Source organism: Triturus cristatus, chromosome 4_2, assembly GCF_964204655.1.
Source record: "Triturus cristatus chromosome 4_2, aTriCri1.1, whole genome shotgun sequence".
In the NCBI taxonomy this organism is placed as follows: domain Eukaryota; kingdom Metazoa; phylum Chordata; class Amphibia; order Caudata; family Salamandridae; genus Triturus; species Triturus cristatus.
The window spans coordinates 237,044,530-237,057,468 of NC_140586.1; positions in this window are offsets into that span (position 1 = coordinate 237,044,530).

Genomic DNA, 12,939 nt, shown 5'->3' on the forward strand with positions numbered 1-12,939 from the left:
TTAATCTTAGATTTGATTGTGTGTCTCATGCAGAAATCTAATGTTTTCCATCAAGTGCCATCCTTTTACAATTTGAAACGATTGGTTTGGCAGTCTACCAAATAGGCCGAGAAAATGAAACATGCTGAGTCATTAATTAGATCTGGCTGCTCTGGTGCTGCTACCAAAAGTTCTATGGTGGACAAATGGAATTTCCTAAGCAATTCCTTAATTGCAATATTTGCAGCTAAAAACATGAGAAAGGCTAATCCCCTTATAAACTTTAACAATAAATGGTATACGCCCATGTTGCATCAACAAAAGAAAGCTCTTAACATTGACAAGGGCGGTTTCTCGACAGAAACATATGTTTGCTCAATCTTTACTTAAACAAAAGCTAAAAGTTCTAAGGCGGTCATACAAGCAAGCATTATGGAAGGCAAAGAAAACCTACCACCAGAAGTTATGGAATAAGCTGCTATCTGCAAGCAAGTCAAATAATAGAAAGGCATTCTGGTCGATAACTAATGGTCTCAAAAATAGTGGCAACAGGGCTAGTAGCGCAAACATTACAGAAAAGGTCTGGGCGGATTATATCTCAAAATTTTTGGAACATGAGTGGCACCTGCTCCTGAGTATAGGTCCTTTTGGAACAATAAATCACCAGAGAAACTTGGAGTAGAAATGGGAAGCACCCTCCAAGGAAATAGTCAAAATTCCATCAATGTATCCAGCATGGTGGGCATATCAACCCCACTTATAATTGAGACACAAAATAAAGAAGAAACATCAGCACTGCTCAAACGGATCAGATCAAATGGAGTGCCGGGCCCAAACGGCCTACCAAATGCCGTCTAGAGGAGATCCGGATCTGTGGGAAGAGATCCTGACTCCACTTTATAATGAGATCTTTTTGACAGAAACTGTACCTAATTCATGGCAAGGAAGTATCCTGCAACCTATCTATAAAAGCCGGCCTCCTGAAATTCCTATAAACTATCAGCTAATAGCTTTGACAGACATCGAAGCAAAAGTTTTTGCCTCCCGTCTCTTATAAGAACTGGAAGAATGATCTGTTATGCAGCACTAAATTCCAGTGAACCAATCTGGATTTCGTAAGGGCAAGTCAACAATTACTAATTTGACTGCCTTAACATTGATGACCGAGAGTGCGATTTCCAGGAAGCAAAATTTGTATATTTGGTTTGTTGATTTAAAAGCAGCATTCAACACAGTTCCTCGAGTACTTGCTATGGAAAAAGTTAAATGCATTGGGTGTGCCCCCAAAATTACTTAATCTTATCATCCTCCTTTATACTAACACCTGGGTTCAGGCCAAGCTGGGAGATGGAACCTGTCTTACAAGGAGAATTGAAACTTCTAATGGCTTAAAGCTAGGGTGTGTGCTTGCTCTGTGTTTATTTAACCTTTTCATGGAGGATCTGAATCAATACCTGGAAACAATAAACTCACACTCCTCCAAATTTTCAAATAGTCCTCTAAAATATTTACAATATGCTGAGGATACTATAGTACTCAGACATCCATAGGCTTACAGCATTTAATCAATTCCCTTGAAGTATATACTTCAATTAATCATCTTGAACTGAACATCTAAATCTCAATTCTGGCATGCAAGGGAAAAGCCAATCAAACTCTTTAAGAGTGACAAGTATCTCAGCATTTTGTTTGCTAATAAAATCTCTTTTGAAGGACATTTCAATCTATTATTAGCTAAAACATCTTCCTCTATTTTTGCCTTTAAATCACTTTGGGCCAAATTAATGTGTCACACTTACGATCATCTGGTGAAAATATGGCTGCTAAACTAATTCCAGCGTTAGCTTATGGGTCAGATATCTTTTGAGGGAAACACTACATTAATTGATCTGTTGCATATTATGGCTATAAAATTCGTCTTTATGATTCCCAAGAACATTGGTCATGCAGACATTTGGTTGGAGTTCGGTCTCCTAGGGCAGGCTCTAGTGCAGAAGGCTGCCTTTTTAAAATGTTTAAAATGTTTTATTATGAACCTGATTCTTTAGCGCATATTTGCTGGCAGGAAATCAATATTTATCCCTATACTGGCGCATTGGAGGGCCTACTTCTCAGAGCCTTACAAAACTCTAGATATGAATAGAGTTTGCTATAAACGTCTTTTGAATCAATCAACCAAACAACTCCATTCAACGTCGATTACAGTGCACTATTAGCTAAAAAGCAGAGCACTATTAGCTAGCAAGAATTCTTGGACAGTCATAAACTCCTTCGAGAAATTGAGTATACAGCCTTATATGACCATCTCCATTCCATTATGCATGAGGGATGCATATCTGAAGCTTAGACTTCGCAGATACCCAAGTAAGGACTGCATTCCAAAATGGCCACATGATTGGCCAACTAGAAGATGCAGAATTTGTGGTTATCCACAAGAAACACTACTACATTTAGTTTGTGTCTGCTGAAACCTGTTATGTGCTTGCCAAATTAATTTAAAACCTTTATTTTTAAATACAGGAGCATGAGCATGTTACCAAGAACTTATGTTATGGTTCTTCGGTAAGTCATTTCAACTTATTTGCTGATTTGTTAAATTCTTGACCAAGGTGGAAATAATTTTTTCAACGTATCCTAACGCCCAGCGCTTTAAACATTCTCTTTTAAATGTTTTAAGTATGTTTTATCTATTCCCTATTGATGACCAGAAACTGATACACATTTAAACGATGGTGAATCAATGTTAAACACTTTAGTAACTTTTTGCAAAGGTCCTGTAACTAGCAACTCATGAATATTGTCAAATAATGATTAATTGATGAAGTATCAAGTATTGTAAAAAATGTTTTATAAGTTATGTTAATCAATTAGAAGGTAGTGATGGAGTGTCAAGTGGTAATTTAGCATCTTTTTACACAGGTTTTTGAGAATGATTTACAAATGCCTAATCTTGAGCTTAGATTTGTGAAAAAGGGGTTTTGTCATATTTGTATCTAGCAGGTTGTTGGTAAGATGTTCATCATTTTCTTAATTATCCAGTATTGGGGTATCTTTCATAGATTCACATGCTTGAATCATTCCCCGTTGTCGAAGTGGGAGTCCCACGGTACATATAATAAAGCAGTAAATGATAACTTTCATAGGATATCATGGAGGTAACCATGTATTCAATAGCCTATCAACCTCCTTTTATAAAATGGACCAAACTCAAAACACGACCAATCAGCAACCAGCACCCTCTAGAACCTTCCCAAGAGAGGCTGAATCCCTCAGATTTTCACCGCACGTTGTGTGTAAGGGAGTCTCCCTGAGCTCTGCTCAGTTCTTCAACTTTTCTCAGATAAGTCTTCTTTCTATATTTATATACAAGAATGTCTGATAAAAAAAGGATTATTTAGACCTTGTAAATCCTGCGGAAAGAAAAGAGTATACGTTGATGATGCCACAAGGATTGTATCTATTGTCACCATCCCCATCATCAGGCAAAACAGTGTAAAATATGCCGCACTTTTTCAACAAAGACCCATAAAGACGGAGAGGGCAGACTTTTATTGTGGCTGAAGAGGAAGCAAAGTGCTTCATCAGATGTTGAGAGCGACACATCCTCGAAGACTTATAACAGGCCCAGGTCACCTGAGGGTCAGCCTGAAGAGAGCAGGAAACATTCTAAAGTCTCTCACCTGACCAGAGAATCTCTAGAAAAGGAGAAACAGCCTAAGGTCTCCTCAGAGATAGGTTCCCCTCATTCTTCGGGGACATCTAAGGAAAAAACGGAATCTTCAAGTCATTCCAGGCGCAAAATCAGTCACAAATCCTCATTAGCGTCAAGCTCGCCATCGACGCCTACTACTTCAACAAGAGCGACGACAACAACTCTATCGTCGTCGATGTCGTCGACAGATCTGACTACTTCGACGGCGAGTATTAAAGATTCCATACCGTTGACGATACCTCTATCGTCGACTACGACTCAGTCGATGAAGACATCTCCATCGACACAGATTTTATCATCGCCGAGACTGTCGACGAAGACTTCATCGTCGACGAAGACCTCGCCATCGACGCGGACCCCAACATTGATGACGACTCCATCGTCGACAACGATAATTCCACCATTGACGGACTCGACGATGGCATCGTCGGCGATAATTCCAATTTCGTCTACGAGCCCGTCAACTCCATTTCCACAAGCTACAAAAATTGAATTTCGAACACCTAAAATTTCTCCACTACCTCCAAGTCATCTGTTAGATGTGGAAGACACTGATGATGATGATGGCCCATTTGGGACTGCGCATAGCCTTTCCGAACTCAACGTGAAGTGTCTGGAATAGGTTGAAGACTATGACGATGAGGAGCAATACTATCAACAGTATCCAGTCCCTCATACACAATGTCATCAATTCAGATACTATGAACAGCCGAGGCAACAACCTGCTCAACTGCCTCCGTCCCTAATAGTGGACTTACAAAGTATGTTGGTGGATTACTAAAGGAGGTTTCCTCTACAAGAGGACCACGTCACAGTGCCCCCCTCTGACACCACCACCTCCTGCCACGCCCAGACTGAAGCCACGTCCCATAATTCCTCTGCCTCCGAGAGAGGATCCTACCACCTCTGAAGAAGAGCCTGAGGAGGGAGAAATCCATGATCCTCCTCTGCCTACGGATGAATGGGATGATTATGTAGTACCAATACCGTCCCCTGCTCCTCATCATTCTTCAGACTCACCTTTCAGAGGATATTGGAGGTTTGCATAATATAATGGACAGAGCTACAGCCAGATTCCACTTGCCTACACTTGTAAAACAATCGGATTGCTTTCTTTATGAGTTTAAAGAACAATCAAGGAAGTCAGTCAGGTCAGTACCTATCATAGATTATATTTGGCAAAAGGGTATTAAGGTAATGAAGACGCCAGCTTCTGTGGTTCCGGTGCTACCAAGACTAGACAAAAAATGCAGGGCGCCAGAGGATTCTCCTGCATGTCTCACAGGTCATCCCAAACCGGACTCTGTGATCTCACAGGCAGCCCAAAGGAAATAAAAAAACCATCTACTCCCATCACATGTCCACCGGATAAAGAGGGTCGCCGTTTAGACTCCATTGGAAAAAGATTTTCCTCAGTGGCGGCAATTTCTGTCAGTGCTTCTAATGCTTTAGCCATTTTTGGCCGACACGATCGACAAATGTGGTCTGATACGGGGGAAATGAGAGACCATATTCCGAAGAAAAACAAGGAAGAGTTTAATAAGATCTTTGCAGAAGGAGAACGTGCAGCGGGACAAATCATAGACTGCGCTATAGATATAGCCACTACAAGCTTTCGCTAACTAGCGGATGCGGCCGTTCTAAGACGGCAGGGGTGGCTAAGGGCAAGATCCTTTCACCCAGAAATACAGTTGAAAATTCTAGACATGGCATAAGACGGCGATAGCCTATTCGGCAATCCCATTGATGAAGCGCTTATATCAATAAAGAAAGAAACGGACACTGCCAAAGTGCTAGGTACCCTGCAGTACCATAAAGTGCCCTTTTGAGGAAGCTCAAGACCATGGGTTTTCTGGATACAGAGGACACTACCAACGTACCCAGACTTACCAATCCTACCAGCCACAATATCGCCAAGGATACCAACAACAATCCAACAACAATGACTGGTTTCTCCAGACAGGGCTCCAAACGAAAGCCTGCATCTCAAGCCTGCAACTCCGGTCGCAAGCGGTGATCACAACAGGGTACCAGTTGCATTTCCCCCCTTCCAAACCAGTGCAAAGATTTCCAACCATATCCACCAGTGGCGCAATATCACGTCAGACAAGTGGGTCCTGGGTCTAATCTCTTATGGCCACACCCTGGAATTTACCCAAATCCCTCCTAACACTCCACCCAGGGGATCGCACCCCCCTCATCTTCACTTGCTCAAAAAGAAGCAAAGATTATGCTCTGAAAAGGGGCAATAGAAAAAGTCCCATTTCCTCAGAGAAGGAAACGTTTCTACTCCCGCTTCTTCCTTATTTGCAAAAAATCGGGAGAGTGGAGACCTATCTTAGACCTCAGGAAATTAAACAAATTCCTCAAAAGTCAAACATTCAGGATGGTCACGCTCTCCGACATTATGCACCGCCTCAACAGCGGAGATTTCATGACTTCATTGGATCTAGAGGATGCGTATTTTCATGTTCCTATACATTCAAAGCACAGAAAATTCCTACAATTCACAGTGGCTGGTACCCACTATCAATTCCGAGTCCTTCCCTTTGGCCTCAAATCGGCACCACTAATTTTTACGAAGTTTCTAGCTCCTGTGGCAGCGGCCTTGAGGAACAAGGGTCATCAAGAATTCCCTTACTTAGACGATTGGCTGCTGAAAGCTCCATCAGCTAGTCTAGCAAAGGCCACTACAGACGATTGTCTAGCCCTGTTCCTCAAATTGGGACTCTCGATAAATCATCAAAAATCATCAATCTTCCCAAGCCAGACAATGACATTTCTAGGGACCAACTTGAACACCATTCAGAACAAAGCCTTCCTCTCCCAGGAAAGGCAGAAGCTGTTGCAAGCGTTGGCACTCAAACTTTCCAGAAAAAGTACGCTTCTGTGAGAATATTCAAGTCTCTGCTGGAAATGCTCTCCTCCGCAATCGATTTGGTACCACTAGCTAGCCTACATATGAGGCGTCTCCAAGAAGAGCTTCTATGCCAGTGGGTTCACACCATAGGGTCTTTCGACGACATGGTAACTATCACCCCGCGCATGAAAGAGGCATTCGAATGGTAGACTGTCCCAGGGCCTCTCCTTTCTACCAGTGATTCCAAAATACATAGTAACAACAGATACTTCTATGGAAGATTGGGGAGGGCACCTGTAGGACCTGCAGATTCAAGGAAAGTGGTCCTCAACTCAATGTCGAATGCACATAAACAGGTTGGAGTTGAAAGCCATTTTTCTCTCCCTTCATCTGTGTTGATCCGCCCAGACAACACCACAAGCATGTTTTACATCAACCAGCAAGGAGGAACCAATTCCTTATCTCTCTCACAAGACGCCCAGCAGTTATGGAGCTGGTTGACTTTTCACAGAATATCCCTAACAGTGGAGCGTGTTCCAGGTCTCAGTAATACCTTGGCGGATGCTTTGAGCAGAACCAAAGACAGTTACCACAAGTGGGAACTAGAACAGAGCCAACTGGACAGGATATTTGCAGTCTGGGGAAAGCCAGCATTAGACCTGTTTGCGACCCAAATCAACTGCAAATGCCAATTCTTCGCAAGCAGATTCCCCCGCTCAAACTCTCGGGGGAATGCTCTTTCAATGCGCTGGTCAGGGATCTATGCATATGCTTTGCCCCCCCCATTCCTCTGATACCCAGGGTCCTCACGAAAATTAAATGGGAACACTGTCGCCTTCTTCTAATAGCCCCCAGGTGTCCCAAACAGCATTGGTAAATGGAACTTCTCCTCTTATCGAAAGCTCAGCCCATCCGCCTGCTACCAACACCAACACTGTTGACCAGGAACCAGGGTCAAATATGTCATCCGGAGCCAGCGACGCTGCAGTTACATGCGTGGCTCCTGAATTCTTCGAATTTAAGGATCTAACCATTTCACAGGAATGCAAAGACAGAATCGCTAGATCCCACACAGACAGTAACAAACAGTCATACAGACTGAAATGGAAGCATTTTTGTCTATGGTGCCGGCGTAATAAAGTACATCCATTTCTCTCTGCTTCAGAAAACGTTTTACCTTATTTGCTATCCTTAGCAACATCTGGTTTGGCATACTCCTCAGTTAAAGTTCACCTTGCTGCTATATCTAGATACAGATGCTCATCTAAATACCCATCCTTATGCTCGTCAAGAATCATAGAACGCTTCACACTTTAGACGTCAAAAGATGTCTTCAATTCTACATACAAAGGACTAAAGCTATACGCAAGCCAGATTAGCTATTCGTAGCCTATGGACAAGGCCCCCAGGGTGTTGCAATTTCTAAGACTAATATCGCCAGATGGATAGCGAACACAATCCAATTTTGTCACGACAAAGCTGGCAAACCATTATCAAGGACTGTAAAGGCACACTCCACTCGGGCAGTTTCCACATCAGCTGCTATGTTTGCTGGAGTACCACTGGAAAATATCTGCAGAGCTGCAACGTGGAAAACAACACACACGTTTACGCAGCATTACTGCCTGGATTCAACACAGCGGGCTGACACAGCCGTGGGACAGGCAGTGCTACGAAACCTATTTCAATAAGGTAAGCGTCTTTAAATAGAGGAATTACATTTAAAAATAAAATAAAATTATGATATAAATAAGGAATTTATATATGTGTTTGTGGTTTCTTAAAGTCATATAATTGATTAATGTGATGATAACAATATTGAGTATACACACCATTACTTTGGGTATTTGCATTAGCTCTGCACCAGCATTTTCTTTTTTCAAAACAAACAGTCTCGCCAGTAGGTTGATATAGTTAGGACCTTGTTTCTATTCAAAAAGCGTTTTTTGTTTTCCCAATTACTTTGGCGCCGGTTGATGAATCTTCGCGAAATTTTCAACAACAAAAAAATATATATATCAATATATATGTATGAATTATGTTATATATATATATATCTATATATCTATCTATATATATATTCACTTAAAAAACCATAGGTTTCACACATGTTATAGTTAGCTGGACATTTCACTCGTAAAAAAACAATGAAATTCCCCCGTTATAGTTAGTAAAGGGAACTATAACTCACGCGACCGCAATCCAGTGCTGATGACGTCAGATATTACATCACTGTATTTAGACACTTATTTACCCATTTTTCCTTCCTTTAACCTTTAGCTATACATATTTAATAAATATTTATTTTACAGAAAGACACATATGTCATCAGTGATGTAATATCTGACGTCATCAGCACTGGATTGCGGTCGCGTGAGTTATAGTTCCCTTTACTAACTATAACGGGGAAATTTCATTGGTTTTTTCCGAGTGAAATGTCCAGCTAACTATAACATGTGTGAAACCTATGGTTTTTTAAGTGAATTTGCAAGGTTTTTTAAATGCTAATTCCTAACTATAACGTGTGTGAAACCTATGGTTTTTTCAGTGAATTTGTACGGTTTTTTAAATGCTAAGTTATGTATTTATTAATATATTTTTTTTTAAGGTTTTTCACCGTGCACGCACGGTGCGTGCACGGTGCGCTTCGCGCGGTGCGCGCCTATAGATATGTATGTACTTTTAACTGCAATTTTCTCAGGAACTAATGAACAGATTTACACCAGACCTGCAAAAGGCACATCCCTGACCTGAGGACTACCTCTCTGCCAAATTTCAAGTAATTCTGTTCAGCCGTTTGGGCTGTACCTTGGACTAAAGATCCCTATGGAAAATTGCATGAGAAAAACGCGTTTTGGGACCCCCTTTTTTCTCAGCCCCCGCTTGACGAATCCCCCTGAGACTTTCAGGGTACAACCGGAGCGGAGCGCCCCACCTATTTCGAAAATTTCGCGAGGATTCGTCAATCGGCGCCAAAGTTATTCCAAATAGAATGTTGCGGATTTCCTATGGAAACACGGTCCTAACTATAACTATCTACTGGCGACTGCCAGTAGATAATATATATATATATATATATATATATATATATATATATATATATACAGCTCACAGAATCCCTTACTCCATCCGGAGAAAAAGGCAACAGCACTCGCGGTTTCAGTTTTTCAGGGCCAGTTTTATTCCTTAGCGCTTCACAAACGCGTTTCGGGGTTTCCCTTCGTCAGTGTGTTAACGATCTAAAAAGCGCGGCGCCATTTTTATATACAAATTTACATGTTTCCAAAAGGTTGCAAGCAAGGAAGGACTGACACGCCCCTACGTGTTTCTTGGGCGCCATCTTTGAATGTGCAGGACACCACGTTAAACATACTTTATTACAGTCAGTGTAAATTCATCGATAAAATTCGTGTTGTTTAACAAATGTTATTTTGTCATCAATACACACCCTTAATGTTATTGTCCTGACCATGATTAATACAAATCTCGCCGTGGATCGGCATATCGGCGGTTTTGTAAAACCGCCCATTGTCCTTCCTTATGTGCGTTAATATAGCCGTGTATCGGCTTTTGAAAAAATCCATCTACATTTTTATACATTTTTGTTTAAGAATTTTTACAGTTTTACAGTACTACATTTCATATTAGAGTTCACTTTGATTGTTTGTTTGACTAATTTCCCAAATGCACTATAAGCTCCTCTCCACTATTCATGCCATTAGGATTTTTTGTTTGCAGATCAATGATATACCTCGACTCCAATCTTCTCAACCTAAGCACTCTATCCCCTCCTCTAACGTGGGGTGGTACATGGTCTAACCCGAAAGAATTGGAGTAGGTTCCTGTCACTGTTGTGTTTTATGGCAAAGTGTCTTGCCACTGGGTAGCTCATATCTCTGTTTGTAATTGCACGCATGTGCTCTAAAATTCTTATTTTTACATTGTGTATGGTGCTACCGATGTATTGCAGCTTACAGGGACATGTCAAACAATAAACCACATGAGTGGTGTGGCATGTTATGAACTTATTGATAGTTTTACGGGTTCTCATTCCCCTGATTTCATAGTTTAATACCCGTATGCTAAATGCACAAGCCTTGCATTTACCGCAGGGGTAAAAACCCTTCAATTCACTTAGTGTACCTTGTCTTATTGTGGGATTATCCAGATGGCTGTGGACTAATTTATCTTTGAGTGACCTGGCTTTTTTAAAAGTCATCAGTGGCATCGGTGGAATGTCTTTACCAATGATGGTGTCTGTCTTCAGGACATGCCAATTCTTTCGAAAGATGTTTCTTATGGAGTCAACATCTTCGGAGTAAGTGGTAATAAGGCGGAATTTCCCCTCCTCTTTCTTTGTTCCATTCTCTTTATCCCTTATTAATTTTTCCCTGGGTATCTTGCTTACTCTCTTCAATGTATTCTCTAATAGTGTTAAATCATAACCTCTAGAAGTGAATCTCTTAAGACTTTCCTTAGCTGTTGCCTGAAAGTCGCATTCCCTTGAGCAGTTACGTTTCAAACGTAAGAATTCCCCATATGGGATGCTGTTTTTCAATTTTACTGGATGACTGCTCGTGGCATGCAATGTGCTATTGCCTGCTGTCGGCTTTCGATACAGGGCAGTTGTTATTCTCTCGTCTTGTATTTTTACTTCCAGATCAAGATAGTTCACTGCCACTGAACTTATCTCGCCTGTGAAGTGCAAATTGAGATTATTCTGGTTCAGATGAATGATGTATTCTTTGGCACTATCAACCGACCCCCTCCAAACAAGGAAGAGGTCGTCTATATATCTGTGCCAGGTTATGATGTTACTAGTCCATGCAGCATTTTGGGGTGACCAGGCCACCTGCTCTTCCCACCAGCCCACAAATAAATTTGCGTAACTGGGGGCGAAGCAGGTGCCCATCGCGGTCCCCGAGACCTGTCTATAGAGGTCCCCCTGGAATAAGAATATGTTGTTCAATAAACAAAATCTTAGGCATTCAATCAACATTTTGTTATGTTCCATCATTTTTAGTGGCCTCTTATTCAAAAAGTATTCCACAGCCCTTAATCCGTGTTCATGATTTATACAAGTGTACAAACTTGTGATGTCCAAAACTATGAAGACAAAAGAAGACTCCCATTGTAGTCCATCAATGTGGGAAATAAAGTCCTTCGTGTCTCTAATATATGAGGATAGTTGTGTTACAGCTTGAAATAAAAAATGGTCCACAAAGACAGACAAGTTTTCCGTCAGGCTCCCCAATGAAGACACTATGGGTCTGCCTGGAGGGTTTATTGCGTCCTTGTGTATCTTAGGTAGATGATAGTAGGTAGGGATAGTGGGGTTCAAAGTTCTTAAGAAAAGAAATTCCTCCATAGTCAGCATAGATTTGTCTTGCCATTTTTTGATCAGTGTATGATATTCGTTTACACTATCTTCATATTTTTTTCTTGTTGTTGGTTCATAATCATGTTTGTTCGTTAGTTGACATAGGGCTTCTCCTACGTATTGTTCTCTAGACATCAAGACAATGTTTCCTCCTTTGTCGGAGGGTTAGTAGATTATGGTTGGATCCTTCTGTAAATTATTGAGAGCTTCCTCCTGGGCTTTTGATAAGTTCCTTCTTGATGTTCTCCGTTTATCCTTCTCCCGTAATTGTACCAGGTCCTTAATGACCGTATCTGAAAAGACATCAATAGCATCTTGCGGCATTTGAGGCAAGAATTGAGAGATTGGTTTAAAGTTACTACATGGTGCCTCTTGGTCAATTCCCAGGGAGAAGGATAAACGAAACGCGTCATGCCGAGTGATTTAAAAAAGCGCTGCTTTCCTGCGAACCCATGTGTGCTTGACTTCTGTGCCTACAGCAAAGGAGCATGGTTTAGATATATATATATATATTAAAAAAAATAAAATATATATATATATATATATATATATATATATATATATATATATATATATATATATAGATATATATATATATATATATATATATATTATCTACTGACGGTCGCCAGTAGATAGTTATAGTTAGGACCATGTTTCCATAGGAAATCCGCAACAATCTATTTGGAATAACTTTGGCGCCGGTCGACGAATCCTCGCGAAATTTTCAAAATAGATGGGGCGCTACGCTCCGCTCCTACCCTGAAAGTCTCGGGGGGATTCGTCAAGCGGGGGCTGAGAAAAAAGGGGGGTCCCAAAACACGTTTTTCCCATGCATTTTTCCATAGGACCTTTAGACACAGCTACAGCCCGAACGGCTGAACAGAGTTACTTGAAATTTGGCAGAGAGGTAGTCCTCAGGTCAAGGAAGTGCCTTTTGTAGGTCTGGTGTAAATCTGTTCAGTAGTTCCTGAGAAAATAGCATTTAAATCAATATATATATCTGAG